This window comes from Eriocheir sinensis, chromosome 50 (genome assembly GCF_024679095.1).
Source record: "Eriocheir sinensis breed Jianghai 21 chromosome 50, ASM2467909v1, whole genome shotgun sequence".
Classification (NCBI taxonomy): Eukaryota; Metazoa; Arthropoda; class Malacostraca; order Decapoda; family Varunidae; genus Eriocheir; species Eriocheir sinensis.
In genome coordinates this window covers 5,166,780-5,171,779 of record NC_066558.1, presented here as the reverse complement: position 1 = coordinate 5,171,779, position 5,000 = coordinate 5,166,780, and positions in this window count along the sequence as shown.

The following is a 5,000-nucleotide window of genomic DNA, read 5'->3' as shown; positions in this document are numbered from 1 at the left end:
TTCCCTTTCCCTTCCCTTCCCTTCCCCTTCCTTCCTTTCCCTCCCTTCCCCTTCCCTCCCATCCCTTTCCTACTTTTCCCTCTCCCTTCCTTCCCTTCCTTCTTCCTTCCTTCCCTTCCTTCCTTCCTTCCTCCTTCCTTCCCTTCCTTCCTCCTTCCTTCCTTCCTTCCTTCCCCTCCCCTCCCATCCCTTTCTTTCCTTTCCTTCCCTTCCCTTCCCTTCCCTTTCCTTTCCTTCCTTTCCCTTCCCTTCCCCTCCCCTCACATCCTTTGCTTTCCTTCCCTTCCCTTCAAATCCCTTTCCCATCCCTTCCAATCCCCTCTTCTTCCTTCCTCCCCTTCTCCACTTTCTCTCATCCCCTTTATCCTCCCCTCTTCTCCCCTCGTTTAATCTCCTCCCTCCCCCTCCCTCTCCCTCCCTACCCCCCTTCACCTGTATTTTCACCTGCCGCGCTTGTCAAGGTGTCGCTTCCAAGGTTCACCTGCCCGAAAGAAAAGGTAATTAAGTAAAGAGGAAAAATAGTACTTGAAATTCAACACCTGGCTTCCCGTTTTCTGTTATCATTAGTGTGGGAGAAAATGGGTGTTTGGAGGGGTAACTAGTGAAGAAAATGAGACAAAAGGAAGAAGATGGGTGTTTGGAGGGATAGACAGCTAAGAAAATGAGGCGAAAGGATAGCAGAAACTGGAAGGATGCAAAAATACATATAGGTCTAAAAATTAAGTACTTGGGTTCTTTTCTTTTTCGATAATAACAATGAGACCTCTTCTATTTTTTTCTATAGCAAGGGAGATAGCTCAAGGGCAATAAATAAATAAATAAAAAATCCCACTCGGCGCTCCAAAAAAGGAAACAGGATAAAAGGCCAAAAGCTATCCATTTCACATCACTGGTCTGGTCGCAAAGCCCGCGTTCTGTTTACCACGGAGGCCTGGAATCCGTCTCTCATCACACCTTATCATGATCTGCCTGTTGGTGGTTTGTAGCGGACGTGTTCTGATATTAATCGCTGGCAAGTAAACATATTAGAAGCGCTGAATGAAAATATTTGTTACTTTGATCTTGTACCCCTCCTCCTCCTCCTCCTCATCATCATCATCATCATCATCAGTCCTCAGCAGCATCGGAGTTGACACGTGGCTAGTTTTGCGTTAATGGGTGTTTGGAGGGGTAACTAGTGAAGAAAATGAGACTAAAGGAAAATGGGAATTAGAAAATATGGATGATAAATATGAGTCCAGAAATTTCAAACCTAGCTTCCCGTTTTCTGTTATCATTAGTGTGGGAGAAAATGGGTGTTTGGAGGGATAACTAGCGAAGAAAATGAGGCAAAAGGAAAATGGGAAATAGAAAATATGGATGCTAAATATGAGTCCAGAAATTTAACACCTGCCTTCCCGTTTTCTGTTATCATTAGTGTGGGAGAAAATGGGAGTCAGGAGGGATAACTAGCGAAGAAAATGAGACTAAAGGAAAATGGGAAATAGAAAATATGGATGATAAATATGAGTCCAGAAGTTTAACACCTGAATTCCCATTTTCTGTTATCATTAGTGTGGGAGAAAATGGGAGTCAGGAGGGATAACTAGCGAAGAAAATGAGGCAAAAGGAAAATGGGAATTAGAAAATATGGATGCTAAATATGAGTCCAGAAATTTAAAACCTAGCTTCCCGTTTTCTGTTGTCATTAGTGTGGGAGAAAATGGGAGTCTGAAGGGATAACTAGCGAAGAAAATGAGACTAAAGGAAAATGGGAAATAGAAAATATGGGTGATGAATGAGTCCAGAAATTTAACACCTGGCTTCCCGTTTTCGATCGTAATTATTGTTGAAGAAAATGGGAGTTTGTAGGGATAGACAGCGAAGAAAATGAGACTAAAGGATAGCAGAAACTGGAAGGATGAAAAAAAAATATGTAGGTCTAAAAATTAAAGGTAATTAAGTAAAGAGGAAAAATGGTGCTTAAAATTCAACAACTGTCTTCCCGTATTCTGTTATCATTAGTGTGGGAGAAAATGGGTGTTTGGAGGGGTAACTATTGAAGAAAATGGTACTTGGAACTATGCCTCTGTAGTCGTGGCTATGTGGTACAGACATCTGCCTGCGTCTGTGTGCAGGCGGTGGCTGAACGGATAGCGAGACGGCCCCGCGTTCAGGAGGACGCGAGTTCAATCCCCGACCGGTGCCACCAAGCTGGGATTTTTCAGCCGCCGCCGAGTGGCTTAAAACTACCCACATGGTGCCCAGAAGACCACCTATCAACCTGGACTCTAGATTCTAGGATTGAAAATGAGCTCCGGGAGGGCAGCATGAGCCAATGCAAGATGGCGCCACTATAAACACTCGCCTGCGCCAGAACGGGCTGGGCCGACCATCAGGACTCACCGGGACGAAGCCTTGGACCGACCATCAGGATCCACCGGGAAGAAGCCTACCGGCGTAATAGGCCGCGACGTAAAAAAAAATTAAAAAGTAAAAAAGTGTAGAAAATGAAACGAAAGGAAAATGGGAAATGAAATACGGATGCAAAATAAAAGAGGAGGTTATTTTTTTAATAATCTCTATAATAGTCTTCCTCTCGAGCATTTTAGGTACGATAACTCTTCCTTACGATGACCTCGCGTACGATAATGTTGCCGAGTCAGTAATATCGTGTTCTGATATTAATCTTTGGCAGGTAAACATATTAAAGCGCTCGCTGAAAATATTTGTTACTTTGATCTTGTACCCTTCCTCCTCCTCCTCCTCCTCCTCCTCTTTCATCCCTTCTCACGTACTCTCCTCTATTTCCTCAGCTTTCGTCTCCTCTTTCTCTTCTCCTTCATCCTGTACTTTTCTTATTTTTTTCTTCCATTTTATCATTCTTCGTTTTTCATTTCATTTTCTTCCTCTCCTTCTCTTCATCTTATATTTTGGCTCCTCTTCGTTTTCCTCTCCATTTTCCTATTTCTCCATCAGTTTTCTCCTCCTCCTCCTCCTCCTCCTCCTCCTCCTCCTCCTCAAGACCTTCCGAGAATATTTGAAGAGCCTTGTGGGTTCTTCCTTTCCTCTCCTTTCTTCACTTCCTCCTCGTTTTCCTCCTCCTCCTCCTCCTCCTCCTCCACTCTTCTTCACATTCGCTCTTTTGTTCCTCCTTTCTCTTTCGTTTCCCTCCTCCTCCATTACCTGATCCTTCTTTATCTCCTCCTCCTTCCTTTTCCTCTTCCTTCTCCTCTTCCTCCTCCTCCTCCTCTTCCGTGTGGCATGTCAAGTGTTTCCTCCTATCTGACCAAATGTTGTCTCTCTCTCTCTCTCTCTCTCTCGCCAAAAATATAAAGAAAAATAAAAATAAAATTGTGAAAAAGTAAAAAAAAATAAAGAAAAAAAGAATGAGAAAGAAAACAAGAAATTAATGTAAGAGTTTAGGGAAGAAAATCAAGAAGAAAAAAATATATAAAAAAATAGAAATACAAAAAGAAAACAAACAAATAAATGGGAAAGAAAAAAATATGAATATGAAGAAAAATGGAATAAGAAAAACAACAAAGCAAGTCTAAACTGGAATAAGAAATAGAAGAAAATATAAAAACATTAGAAAACGAATAAATAGCATAAGAAAGAAGAACCGAAAAAAAGATAAAGAAAAGAAACATGAAAAAAATAAGAATCCAAAAAAAGTAAAGAGAAAACATCAAGAAAATAAATAAGGAAAAAATAAGAAAAAGAAAAGAAGAAAACCAAAAGAGAAGAAAAACCAAAAAATACGAAAAAAAATAAGAAAACGAAGAAAATAATTCGAAAAAAAGTCAAAAAAAGGAAGAAATAAGAACAGAAAGCAAGAAAATAATGTAAGAGTTTAAGGAAGAAAGTTAATAAAGAAAGAAAGAAAAGAAAAGAACAAAAACACAAATAAAAATAATAAGCAAACCAAAAATGCGAAAAAATAAAAAATAAAAATAAAACGAAAAAAAATCAGAAAAAGGGGAAAAAATCAAAAAGGGTCGATGAAAAGTGATCCTGGATGAGTAAGGGAGAGTAAGGCAGTGAGTAAGGGAGTGTAAGTAGCCTCCAGGGTGAATGAGGGGGCCTAAGGGACCCATAAAGAAGGGGAGAAGGAAGGGAGGAAGGGAAGGAGGGGAAGGATAAGAGTTATGGGAGGGAAAGAAAGGGAGATGAAGGAAAGGGAAAGAAAGGGAAGGGAGGGAAGGAAAGGGAGGAAGGGAAAGAAGTATTATGAAAAGGAGGGATAGGAAAGGAAGGAAGGAGGGAGGATAAGGAAGGAAGGAAAGTGAGAGAAGGAAGAAAAGGGAAGGAAAGAAAGGAGAGATAGGAAGAGGAGGGAGAGGAAGAAAAGATGAGAGGCGTGGGAGGGAGTGAAAGGAAGGGAGGGAATGGAGGGAAAGATAGGAAATAGGAAGGGAAGGAGAGAAAAGGAAGGGAGGGAGGATAAGAGGAAAGGGAGGAAATGAGAGGAAAGGGAGGAAAGGAGAGGAAAGGAGAAAGGAAAGGAAGGAAGGGAACCATTGAGAGAGAGAGAGAGAGAGAGAGAGAGAGAGAGAGAGAGAGAGAGAGAGAGAGGGAAATTTATGGAGAGAAGCGATGCGTCATTCCCATACAGAGGGAGAGGAAGGAAGGGGTTAGAGGAGGAGGAGGAAGAGGAGGAGGAGGAGGAGGAGGAGGAGGAGGAGGAGGAGGCGTGTAAGAGAGGGAGATGGTTGTAAATTTATTGCTAGCGATAAACGAAGAAGAGAGAGAGAGAGAGAGAGAGAGAGAGAGAGAGAGAGAGAGAGAGAGAGAGAGAGAGAGAGAGAGAGAGTTTAGATTCAGATTGAGAAATTGGCGAAGGGGGAGAAAGGAGGAAAAAAGAGGAAGGGAAGATGAGACGAAGAGGAGGAGGAGGAGAGAAAGAGGGAAAAGGGAAGAAGAGAAATACTGGAAATGGATTAGATAGAAAGGAAAATGATATAATTGTTATCGATAATATAGGAAGAAAAATGCTACAGTGAAGGAGGAAGGAAGGG